Source organism: Ambystoma mexicanum, chromosome 1q, assembly GCF_040938575.1.
Source record: "Ambystoma mexicanum isolate Mex_15411 chromosome 1q, UKY_AmexF1_1, whole genome shotgun sequence".
Classification (NCBI taxonomy): Eukaryota; Metazoa; Chordata; class Amphibia; order Caudata; family Ambystomatidae; genus Ambystoma; species Ambystoma mexicanum.
The window spans coordinates 464,153,567-464,167,613 of record NC_090922.1 but is presented as its reverse complement, the minus strand read 5'-3'; positions in this window follow the sequence as shown (position 1 = coordinate 464,167,613).

The following is a 14,047-nucleotide window of genomic DNA, read 5'->3' as shown; positions in this document are numbered from 1 at the left end:
CTCCTAGCTCTTCATTAGGCTTGTTTTTTTAAAAGTTGTTGAAGATGATCGTACAATGCCGCATTTGGATTTCCATCTTCTTCATTTTTGCTTGTAGCTTTTTGTAGTGGGGACAAGTCATCTGTTAGATTGTCCATTGTGAGTAATGTATCCTTCATGCTAAGGGCAGAATCTCGGGTCTGCGTTAAGTGAATTTCCATGGTTACCAGCTTCCCCTCTATGTTGGGGAAGTCAGTCCCCCTTTTTTTCTGAACAGGGAAGTCCGCTTCCTGGTTGACCCTTTGAGCCATCCCTCCCTGGAGACTGCCCAGCACATGCTGGAACTAGGAGCGGGCAATCGGCAAACCTCCCTGCCGGCAGCGCGGCCCCTGTCAGATCCTGGATTTTAGGCCACTCCAGTCTGCACTCACCCAGGCCGGTATCTAAGGACCGTTGGGCCCAGTCCACCTCCGCAACCGTCTCTGCAACTGGGCCCTCACCTGGGGAGGCAAGTTGAATATGCTTGTTGTCTTCGCCGCCTCAGCCGTTACTCGACAGTTCAGAGGCCATATGTGAGTCAATTGTGGTGCCCTTTGACTGTTTTGATGTTCCTTGCAACCCCGATTTTGCTACATTCTCGTCAGTAGGGTCCATGCGGACTGTTGTCCCTAGCTCTAAGTGGCGTTGTGGCCGATTACTTGTGGCATCTTTTGTAGAGCTTTGTAACTGTGGTCCAACGTCCGCCGGCTCCCCACCTCTTAATCTTCCAATCGGTCCAATGTTGCGGGCGGTTTGGGGGCTGGCGGTCTCACGGGCCGCTTTGTAGTTGATCAACCTTAATTTACATTGCTGCGGGTCTTTTAATGATCTTAAGACTCGCTTGGGCGGGTCTATGTTCAGGACTGGAGATCCATGAGGAGTGTGAGGGAAGGGAGACAGAGGAGGCAAGAAAGCCCGCAGTAAAGGGGTGGAAGAATTCTTACATTCCGCTACTTCCTGGGGATTCGTGTCGAGAAAAGAGCTCGTCCCGTTTTCTACCAGGAGAACTGTTTTCGGCTGGTCTTGGTCCTCGCCAGAGTCGGATATCCGGGCTGTTATCAGTATTGAGTGGGGGCCCCCGACATCCTGCGAGACGCCAGCGTCAGGCTCTTCATTCCGCATGACGCGCTGTCTCGCATGGTCTGCGTAGTCTGCCTCAATCTGCTGTTCCACTCCACAGCCCGCTCCACGGCCGATCAGTGTTTTTAAATACTGGCTGCTAATTCTGCCTACAACAATGATACAGGTAGACAGACTGCAAACAAATCCACAGCTGTCTGGTCTGCGCAGTCTGCCTCACTCTGCTGCCGCACTCCGAGTATCCTTCTTTCATTGTCCAAAGCCTCGCTAAATAAACTACATATTGTGCGGGATTGCTTTAGACTGGGTAAATGCCGGAGGAACTGTGAGGGTTTGGCCCTCAGTGAGCACCCCCTGCCTGTCCCAGAGCTCTAGCCGGGGCACAATAGAGCTTTTCCCTCTGTGGAGGAGCAGGGCCCAGACAGGGTGTGTGGGGACCTCTGACAGGCAGGTCAGCAGCCGGCCTGCGTGGGAGGGAGGCAGTCCAGGCCGGGTCAGCAGCCAGGAGGTTGAGCACCAAGGTCTTTAAGCAGGCTGATAGGGCTCCCCACTGTGGGCCAGATCTGCTGGGACATCTGCCAAGTCTCCCAGTGACATGAGGCTCTCCTTGAGCCAGTCCTGTTCTGTTTTCGCACTGTATGATGGAAATTGTAGGCCCAATTCCTTTTAATGGGAAAAACAAAACTACAAGTTCCAGCATGCAATTGGAAGCAACACATAGGAATATCTCAAAGAGATGCACATGGAACTGCATTACTTGGCAATTTTGTGTAAGGCAAATCGTACGTCAAGCCCAAGCAACAGCTGTAGGACAATACTGTAAACCAAACAATCTTAGACCAAATCTAAAATTGCGACTTTTGGCAAACGCAAGAAAGATTGAAGTGTGAGCTCGTTTTTTTTAGGAAGAGTGCCTGTGGAGCAGGTTCAGGAATATACCTGTTTGGGAGTGAACTTCTCACCAAACACAGATTAGATATATCCGCTGCAGTGAAGAAGATGAGTGATTTGTTATGCAGGATAGCAGGGGCTGGATATTATTCGTGTGAATGAAAGATCATTCTGAAAACAGTTATTGCAGTGCCAAAGAGGCTTCCAAATGCTATACTTGTTAATGCAATGTAATATGCGTCAATTGTAGAAAGGGCAACAAATAGCCCAGCAAGATATGGATTAAAAAAGGGGTTTTCTGAAAAGGAAATTTAGTAGACAAAGTACGGAGCGATTATTTAAAATGATATTTGTCCTCTACAAATTAGATTGGTTCGCAATGGCAGACATGGTTTTAGGGGAAGCCTTTTGTAATACTTACATTCAGTTGCTTTCACAGCCACAAGAAAGGCGGCTGTTTGCATTAGCTATATGTGACAAGCACGTGCTAAATACAAAGAAAAAGAAGTGGAACTTGTGTCATCTGTATGACGTTGTCATTTACACATCGTTCAAAATGTACAACACGTTTTCTTAATTTGTTCTTTAAATAAAGGGATGAGAAATAGTGGGATTCACCGGAAGTTGACAGTTAGACGAATTTGGTCAGTAAACGAGGCTTGTTTGTTTTTGGTAGGTGACTTCGATGCTCAGGTAACTTAAATTATGGGTGCCTTTTTTATTTACAGTGGAAATACTCTTGAAACTAGTATAAAAATGCACCATTCCATCTTACTTCTTCTGCCAATTTTAAAGGCGAAGCTGCCCCCCCCCCACGAATGCCTACCACAAAGGCGTGTGACCCCTGTCTGGGACACCCAGAACACTCGGAGACCATCTGGAGCACCCTCCAGCTGCTACGATCCTCTCCCCCTGCAGGATCGCACACATGGTGTCGTGATCGAGACAAGTTCTGCCGGATTGCCCATGTATCCCATAGAGCATTGGCTCCCTTTAAACATGGCTGCCGCAATTGCAGACTCAGTGCCTGGAGCCTTGCAGCCCTGCGACCTGCCTCTACCAACGGTGGATTGGCAGACCTTGCCCACAATAGAGGAAGATTCAGGATGCCAGTAGGTGAAGCCGTCCCCCATGAAGGCCTCTCACAAAGGACTGTGACCCCTGTCTGGGCCAGAGAGAACACTCTGAGACCATCTGGAGCACCCCCCAGCTGCTACAACCCTCTCCCCCTTCAGGATCACACACATGGTGTCCTGATCGAGACAAGTTCTGCCGGACTTCCCATGTATCCCATGGAGCCTTTAAACATGGCTGCCGCAATTGCAGACACTATGCCTGGAGCCTTGCAGCCCTGCGACCTGCCTCTACCATCATCGGTGGATTGGCCGACCTTGCCCACATTAGAGGAAGATGCAGTGAGGCGGTAGGCGAAGACGTCCCCCCATGAAGGCCTACCACAAAAGACTATGACCCCTGTCTGGGCCAGATAGAACACTCTGAGACCATCCAGAGCACCCTCCAGCTGCCAGGACCCTCTCCCCCTACAGAATCACACACACATGGTGTACTGATCAAGGCAAGTCCTGCCGGACCCATCATGCATCCCGCAGAGCATTGGCTTTCTTTAAAAATGTCCACAGTGGATTGGCCGACCTTGCCCACAATGAAGGATGATGTTGGGAGCAGGCAGGCAAAGCCAGCTCCCCATGAAGGCATACTGGAAGGGCCTGTCCAGGCCAAAAGGGCCACCGACTGACTGAGCACAAAGGTATGTGCACTGTGCTGCAACCCCATGATTTGCAATGCCTTTCCTGCCAAAACGTTTGCCCCATTATTCCACAATCCCATCCACCTGCTTGCTCCTATGAGCTATTCCTGCTTCCCATGCTGCCTGCTCCTTAATGTGTACCTTTGAATAACTGCACCGCCCTGTTTCAAATCTATGCCTCCTTATGCATTCTCCTATGCTCCTTCCAGAGGTACCACAAGGCTCGCCCGTTGAGTGCCAGCCACGGTACTCTATGCGCATCTCAACTCCTCACAGAAACACTGACTTTGCATGTGCACATCATGTGCCCGCCTACACCGGGACACATCTCAGCCCTATCACAGCCCTGCTGGCCTGGCCTCCCTGTGGAAACTCATTTCCAGCCGACTGCTGCCTGGGACTGTAACTTTAGGATGCTGAACTTGGCTGACCTGCCCAATCAGCCCACTCGACCTCAGAAATACATGCAGTGTACCTGCCCTCAGGCCTGCAAATATGTTCACATCCTTTGAAAGTAGCCTGCCATTTGTGCCCCTGTACAACACCTTGTATTATGCCACCTGCCCCCAGTCAATGAAAGCTGATTACAGCATCACACCGAACGAACTCACAACCCCATGCCATAATAGTACTGTGACTCATATATTCTCTCATTCTCCTCAAGCCTATCCTCCACTTGGCCCTGCAATGCAGACCCACTACCCTACCACCAAATAGTACTCAGGAATGTCTTGCAGGCTGTACACCTACCTATGCTGCCACTAGCTGGCAGTCTACTCACCTTTCCTCTCCACTGCTTCGTACCAACGTCACATGTAAGACGCCCGTCTGTCCACCCACAAGGATTTCCTCTCTTACCAGCCCAAAAACCACTTCTCAGCAATGCACCTCAGCGAGTGCTGCTAGCCCATTTCAAGCACGTAGGAAATTGGATAGCGCTGATAGCTTAATAGATGTGTCCAGTAACATAGCCATTAGCAGACTGACTAACTTTCCTGTTGCACCTCTGAATTGCATAGCAGCTGGCACTGCCACCCACCTGCATTTCAGCATTTCTGCTATTAACATGCCCCCACTATTCCACTATTTCACTGCCCTGCGCACCAGAAGGATCTCCCAGCCACTTGAGTTTTAGCATGACCAACATCTCCCCACCTGACTTTCTACTCAGCTGTGCCTTAGTCAATGCCAGATCTGTCCAAGCTCACCCCTTGGACAGCCAAGACCTTATTGCTACCAATAATCTGGATTTCCTAGCCATCTCAGAAACTTGCCTCAGCCCTCTCTTTTGTAATCCCACCAGGTTTTATTATACAATACACTGATAGATTCCACTCTAGAGGTGGCGCTGTAGCACTGATTGTGAGAGGCAATCTCCCTGTCAGACAGTTTAGCACAACCCAGATACCCAACTGCAACATACTCTCACTCAAACTACCTCGATCCCACACCTCCACCCTTACCATGCACATCAATGATCACCCGGCAAGCCCATTACTATCCTTCAAAGAGGATCTCCAGCATATACAAGTGCTATCATCAAGCCCAACTCAAAAACTATCCTATTGAGCGACATCAATCTAGGTCTGAATGACAAGTTCGACACTAATTCTGCATCTGTAACCTACTCCTTCAACTCTTTAGGATGTATTCAATGTATAACGACACCCACCCACGTCAAAGGCCACACCTTAGACTGGATAACAGACCTCAACTGCCAGGTCTCTATCATCTCCAAGGTGCCCAGCTCTTGGATGGATCACCATGTTATATCTTTCACTATTGCCACCTGCAGCCTTCCCAATCATACAACCCCCCCCCCTTAAAACCCATCATTGCCAGGAGCTTGCAAAACTTAGCAAAAGCCAGAATTATGCCCCTGCTAGGCCATCTACAATTAGCACCACCACCCAGCAGAAACCCAGTCCCTCTAGCTGATGTATACCTTGAAACAATCACTAATGCAGGTGACACTGTCGCCACACTTGCTCCACGCAAAACTAAACCCACCACTCACTGAAATTCGTGGTTCACCCCAGACCTCCAAGTAAACGCCAAAGGGAGGTGAACACCCTCAGACTCGCTAAAATCCCACTTCTCCACCACTGTCAAAGAGTACAAACAGGCTATCCTATTTTCTAAAACAATGACCTATAACACTAGAATTGCTAATGCCAAGTCAAACACTTGTGAGCTCTTTACCATCATCAGAGAGCAACATCACTTGATTTTCATTGGACATAAACACGTCCTGAACACATGAATTTCTATGCTAATTATCATGACTAGGTGTTTTCCACTTTTTCTAAATCATCTGACATATGTGTCAACCTTAAAACTGCACAAAACACATTTAGCAAACAACAAATTTACATTCCAGACTTCTAGTACTTACAGTCCAAGGTCATCGCACTTTTCTTATCTGCTTCTGACTGTTTGCCAGTTTCACTTTGTGAGTCACACTGTTGGAAACCACATAGTCTGTAATTAATTCTGCTATTACTCTGTACCTTGGCTTCTACCTAGACACTCACTTTCTTGAGTTGCACACAGCACTTTTGCTGAGCTTCTATCACTTTTAAAACTTCATGGGATTCTGAGGCCTGCAGCCATCTGTAATGCAATGGCTGTCTTTTGCCAACCTATATTCTACATCAGAAATATATATTCTGTATTAATGTTGCGCGCAATGTGAGCATTTCTTTATAGTTTATGTTGCCCTAAATAAGTGTGTCCAGTATCACCTATTCCCTGATGTACCTGCCTATAAAAAGTCAATCCTAGCTGCCTCAATGGACAATGCTCCTGATTTTTATAATGTTGAACATGAGGGAGGGGTATAGGCCCTAAATACCATATTTAGCTGTCTGTCACGAAATAGAGAAAGAGAGAGAGAGAAAGAGAGAGAAAGAGAGAGAGAGAGAGAGAGAGAGAGAGACTGATCCTCTACACTCTGTTATCTTTAGGCTTTCAGGTTCAGAGACCCTGGTGGGCCCAAAGTGAATATTCACGGTGTCCAGAAAGCCTAAACTACCTTTGCTTGCAATCTCCTGTATGGTTGAAGACCACACGTTCTAGGAAACATATTGCTCTAAATAACTGCCAGCCCAATACTTTGATTCGAATTAAAAGTACAGCAAAATCTTTATTATATAAAGGTTCTGTAAGCCTGCCATTATCATTGTTAATGATGGGTGAACTTTGCCCAAAGTGGCATGTCATTCTGTGCACATTTTGGCAGGTAGCAGAGCCAAACGTTGGGTGATCCACATGTATTTGCATGTCAGGTTTGGGAGCACCCAATGTATAGTCTTATTTTATTTTTCTATTTGCAGCACAAATAGCAACGCAGTTTAAGATGATCAACTGCCCTGCATGGGCCGACGAGGACCCTGTAGGGCAGTGGAACATACTTTAGGACCCTTTGGAGGATGTCATCAGCCTGTCCGAATTTCCAAGCTTTAATGTTATACCCCTGGGTGACCTAGAACATCCTCCAAATCTCTGGTGAACTTCTAGAGTTTTTTTGGATAGCAAAACACCCAGAATACAGGTGATTTATTGTATCCATGAACATGCTCACCCAGGATTAATGCATTTCTATAATAGGAGCATTTTGAGTGAAAAGGTGCTAGATCCCTGAGCAAAAAGGTCTGAAAGAAAAAAGTTCAGATAGCAATGTGTCTCTAATTGGGTATATGTCCAGAATGTTTTCTTATTGTGCCCCTTATTTCCATTATTTGACAGGTTACCTTCAACAATGCTAATTTAAGGCCACATATTGTTAATTGGCATATTTTGTTATGTGGAACACCAGCTTCCCTGCAGGTGCATATAAGATAGATTTTTGTTGTATTACTTAAAATACCTATGACCAGTAAATATCCAAGGAAACATATTTTACTACAATTTTATGTTCTATTAACAGGTAAAAGATTAACATAAGAGTGTGTGTTTTATAAAGGGCATTAAATATGTAGAAGTTAAAATAAAATCACAAGACGCACAATGCTTTGGTACATAGTGCAATTTCACATGCAACATTGCTTTGGGAAAGATATTTGGCATTGTTCTATGGTAGATGTACATGCTCCATTTCACCTATGGGGTTCATTCTAGTGTACTGTCCTTTAGCTTTAACCATCATGTCACTGTATATACAGCAAATGTCCTTTGCAATTGTGTAAAAGTGTTAATCTGTGCACAGTGCTGCTGCTAAATGCAATAGATATTTGCACAGTTGCAAACCTTAAACAAGTCACTTTTGGGTTTTGCCCTAAGTGAGGGGGAGATATCCCAGACATGGACCTCTTTCTCTCTAAGCTTAGGAAAGCAGTTGCACCTCACTGATGATACCCAACGGAGGCAGGGGTTGCAGTTGGCAGCCTTTCTCACGCATGGTTTGCCTGATTTTTTTGGGTGGAGTGATCTTATGGGTGGGGTTTGACTGATAGGCTGTAGAAGAGGTCCCAAGCAAGGCCCACACTCCAGTCGTCCATTTGGAAGTACCAGGAATGTTCACACCTAAATATGTGACGTATGATGAGCAAATAAACCAGCAGACAACCGCAGTTGGGCTCTGTCCAGTACTTATCAGAAGAACAGTACCTGTTGAAGTACCGCCACGTAAGAAAACCTGGGCAGTAAGGTACCCATTGAGAAAGCCATATCAACAAATGAAACAGAATGAAGATTGTGAGAACACAATCCCTGAAGAAGCTAAAAAGATACTGAAGGAAGACGAATGGTGACGTCACAAGAACCCGGACTGACTCACATATAGAAGATATGACGACCTGTGAATGATGAAAATAGACGAAACACCATGGATAAGTGACATCCTCAACCTAAACAATCAATGTCAAAGATGTCATAAACAATGCCACATGCGCAATGAAGATATTTAGTTAGTTTGCATGTGTATATATGCAAGGAACCGCAAGAAGCAAGAATTCATGAGGCTTGCTTATGCTTAGTAGTAAAAATAGATTGCAAGCGCCACATATACATACCTACCTCAAAAGGAGAACTTTATATAAGTATACTTCCACTATGCACAAGAGCAGAATCAACCAAAGGTTACTAGAGGTCTCAAGAGGAGAGCTTTGCAGCGAACAAATCAAAAATTAAAGACAGAGAGAAACTCAGACGCATGCAAATCGTGCCAAGAAGCCAAGGTCGTATCGGCTGAAATAGACCAACAGTGGATACAATTTATGAAAGAAGAACAGAGTATCTTGGTGAGAAAGGTCAAGATAAGCCACAGAAGGCAGATGGCTGGCAGAATTAAATCAAATACACAAATTAAATGAAGAATAAGATGATTTCACTGTGTCAGAATCACATGATCAGGCAAGCAAGACGGGTTGAAACTTTCACACCTACGCATGGCCTTGTGCCACGCATAGGTATCTTTATTTTTCCAGACCAAGAAGCAGTCTCAAGGCCAACCACAAAGAAATAAGTGACACATGACCACTGAGGTGATGAGTGATTGTAGCAATAATTGGAGGGAAGCTGGAGTTGCAGACGGGCTCCCTGCACCTGGCCGGCTATTCTGCACGCTGCTAGGCAAGTGGAAAAGTATGAGTGGGGCTGTTGCCAACCCAGTCATAGTGGACCAAGTAATCTAGGGTCCTATAGTTAGTAAAACCAATGAGACGTCATACTTTTAGTGACATTTACAGTAGCCATTTTGAAGGTTGGGCTTAGATGGCCCACCTGACAGTGTTTATCCAATCCCCTCACTCCGTTATCATATGCAGATATAGTACCTGTATTAAAGTTACCTTCCTAGAACCAATAGAATTGCATGGCGAATTTTAAGCTTTACATGTCAGTGATGATGAGTTTTTTGTATAAATGATGTGTTTTTTAGGAAGTTCATTGGAGTTGTTGAAGCGAGAAAGATGATTGAGCGATTACTGATATTCATGAACTTCCCGTTTTTTGTACTTGTCATTAAACAGACTCCCTTTGCCAAACCATTGAGGTGTCATCATTGATTTGATGCGAGAGTATTAATCTGCACCCCCATCCATCTCACGGGTGCTGCTGCCTCATCATAAAGTGCTATTGGCAAACCCCCAGCTCTATGGGCCTGTTGGGGTCCTAGTGCACACTTGGTAGCAGAGATACAATGGTTTATCGACTATCGATTAGATAAAACACCCATTGGCCATCGACATAAGTAACTCTAGATCCCCTGCAATATCATGAGTCCTTTGCCATCCGGCTAACTAGACCGAGAAGCTCCCCGTAGATAGTGGTTAGACTAAAGTGTAAAACCTGCAGGTTGAGGTCTGAAGGAACCTGTGCTTTCTCCCTCTAGCCCCTTCCCACTTCTACGAGTAGCCGATCGAGCGAACAGCAGGAGAGGCGGTAACGAAGGCAGTGATCCCGAGCATCCAGAGAGAAAAAAATGTGAACAGTGAGTGAAAAAAGACTCAATACTTTGGAAAAATGTTGCATGGATTATAAGAAGTAAGGGAAGGTAACGGAGGGAGGTGGAACAAAAATAATGTCAGAGCAAGAGTAGAATATATATATATAAGGGGAAAGAAATATTGACTCAAGGGGGGTGGAGCTAAAGAGAGGATACCGGGAAACATACCGAGCAACAGAGGATACCGGGAAGGATACCCGAATAGAGAGATACCAGGAGGATACCTGAGCTAGAGAGAGGATACATCCAGATACCTGTGCTTTAATATAGCGCTGGAAGAAGCCTGCATTCAAAGTCCTGAAAAGATCGGCACAGTAGGAGACCAGAATGGATGAAAGAGGCGATCTGAAAGGGATGGGCTTATATTCCATGTTGGAATAAATGATAGGGGCAGGAGAATTATGTAGCCGGCCAGAGTCTGTCTAGTCTGTTACATCTGTCTTGTGTTTTTCTTCCCTCTGATGTCATAAAGTAAGACATGTTTTGGGAGGAATTAACATGAACATTGCACAATTGTATAGCCGAATGTTGTATGATATGAATTGATGGTTGTTGTTTGGAAAAGTAAAATAAAACAAAATTGTAAAAAAATGGGATTGGAGCTTGCGACGATTGGTGCTCGCTCATATTGTTGGTTTTGTTTAAGAAACGTAAAAACATAACAAAGTGTTATATAAGGAGAAGGTAAACAGAGTTAAGCATGGAAGATGTTCCACCATTAATACACTTGTGCAAACAGTTGCCAAAACATGCACCTAAGCTTAAAAAGTACAGTGCAGAATGGGTAAAAGGTACCGCCCACAAAATGTTTATGCCTTGGCCCCAGTGCGGATCGCTATCTAAAACAGATGCAGAAAGAGAGTAATATGAGGAAAAGTAAGAAGAGAGAAGGTGTGAAAAACGCTTCTATGGAGGAAAAGGGATAAGATGGTCAGATTCTAGCGAGTCTGCACCTAAGGCATGAGAGTGAGTCACACAATTGGACCGGCATGAAGGAGTATCTTACGGTCAGAGGGGGATGTCCCCACCACCCTATGTGAGCCGACTAAGGACATTGCCAGGTACAAGTCGATGCAGGACTATCACACCTACGGTTGATAGAAAAATGATGAGAGAGGAAAAGGAGTGCCATGTGTCACAATTCCCATTGCTCAAAAAAGGAGGAATGAGGCCACAGTATATTCCATGGCCACACATGGATCGAGAAAATCTGAAAAAAAGCTTCCAATGTTAACATCGGGAGCTGGAAAATGGATACATATGTTAGAAAAAATGACGGGAGAAAACACATTAGCTACAGGGGATATTAAGGGTCTTTTAATCGCCATACTCGTTGATAGAGCTGCCCATGTGTGGACATGGGCAGGGTATCCTGGCGTGACTACAGTTAATACTGCACATGATGGAGCTCCATTTAACAATTGCAGAGCCGCGGTATAGAAAGCATTATGATTGCTATACCCAGACACTTCTGACGTGGGAGCCATAATTACACGAAAAATGAAAGAGGCAGAGGATCCTTTGCTTTGTATTCAAAATTTCCAAGATGCCTGGGTATTGGAAACTCGGGAATCTTGGGGGTAATCTATACCCGTGTTTTACCATATATTACCATATATTTATGCCAAGGGCTGCCAGATCATGTGCAGAAGCAACTCAAGAAATTGGTAGGAATCGAGGCCAAACTGTGGTCTGAAATACAATTGACCATAGCTCACTATTGCAGGCTGCTGCAAGAGAAGAATCGCAAAAAAGAGTCTGCACGAAAAGCTGAAGAGGTAAAATTAGTGCAGAAAAAAATGTCAAAGTATGCCATTGAAGGGGCAATGATAACTATCACAGATGGATCGATCATACAGCTGGTCAATGCTCAATAACAGGTTAATGAGGACAGTAATGGATTCTACTCAAGGGGGAGAGGCTTTTGAGGTAGAGGATGGCAGAGTAATCAGGGAGGTTTCCAGTGTAATCAGGGAGGTTTTCAAAACATGCAAAATGGCAATCAGGATATGTCAAATGGGCAAATAAATAGACCACTGCCAATATGTTGGACGTGTGGAATGACAGGGCATCTAGCGCGCACATGCAGAAGTCAAGGCATTGTGCAAAATGACCAAGGAACAAAAGTAGGAATGGTGAATCCACCTGTGTTTTCACAGCAGGGTGGAAATGGAGTTGCACAAAATCACACAGTGCAGCAGCAAGCGCCGGGAGCACAGCAAAGCTTGCAACCTCAGAATATAACACATTTTCCACAAGGACAGTCTCAACAGTGACCTATGCAACTGTCACAGATAACAAGTACAGGACAGGTACTGAATTCTAGAATGGGAAATAACACTGGTGATGGATGAAATCCATCTACTCAGCATGGGACAAAGTTATATATGGATTAGGACATCTCACAGGGAAACCTGATGTGTTCTATTCTATCAGTGACACCAAACCCTCACGAGGAACCAAGGGTAGGTGTTGTTATAGGGGATAAAGAATATTTCTTCTTAGTTGACAGAGGTGCAACACGCTCGTGTGTACGTGAAGGCAGGTTTTCCTTGTCTGGCGATACCATAAATACTCAGGGCTTCACAGGAGCAACAAGTCATATTCCTTTTACAAATGTGTCACTGCTATATTCAAGGCAAACCCCAGTAAATATATTGGGACGTGACCTAATGACGAAGTTAAACATGACAATCTTATTCACGGAGAAGGGCATAGTATGTTCGACTCTTAGAATGCATTATTTGAATGTATGGAAAATAATTAGGGCATACGCGGGACAAACAGCTATGAGGGCTGTCCCATTGGAACCAGAAATATTCACATATAGAGTGCATGTATTAATGGAAGGGCTACCAGGCCTTGCAAATAAAACCATGAGGACCCCCAATGAGTTTATATTCAGGCCAAGAATGCCTATGCATGAAGAAAAGGGACAAGTATTTCCCTTGGCAACACACACAGCCATAGTGCGAGGGAAAATGGCATTGATCGATGGCTGTAATGATGAAGGCAGACAATGGTGCACAGTGATCGCCATTGAGGAAGGGTACAGATTGGCTGAAGTCACTGATGACGATCTGTTTGACGAAGAAACAGGTGTAGATGAAGCAACAGTTTAGATAAATCTCGTTTTCTGGGTGAGAATGATCAGAAGAGAGGTGCCCCAGAGAATGATGTTTGCACAAAACCGTCCTGAATATTTTGATGACGACATGGCCCAGGTGCCTATCTCGGTGTGGTCTACAGGCCCCTATGACATAGGCTTGTTAAAAGGAGTAGGAGAAGTGAGGATTAAATTGAAACCAGGAGCAATTACCAAAAGCACGACAATATCCCATGTTTAGGGAAGCAGATGAGGGGATTTTCAAGACAATTTCTGGCATGATGGAACAGGGCATCTTAGTGACATCAGAGTCGACATGCAATACTGTGGTGTACCCTATCAAAAACTCAAAGGGAGGGACTTGGAATTTAATCCAGGACCTAAGGCCAATAAATGATATTGTAGAGGCCGAGTTCCCTCTAGTCCCTAACACATCCACAATCCTATGTAATATACCCGTTGAGGCAAAATATTTCACAGTGTTTGACTTGAAAAATGCATTTTTCTCATTCCCATTGCACAAAGACTCACAAGATTTGATGTCATTTATGTTCAGAGAGATGCGTCTGAAAAGCACGAGGTTACCCCATGGGTACTGTGAGTCTCATTCATTTTTCAACAGAGTCCTGCAGATGGATTTAAGCAAAATTGCATTAGAGAGTGTTGTCTTGCAATATCTGGACGACATCTTAATTTGCAGCATGGCAGAGGAGATGTGCAGACACAATTCTATTCAGCT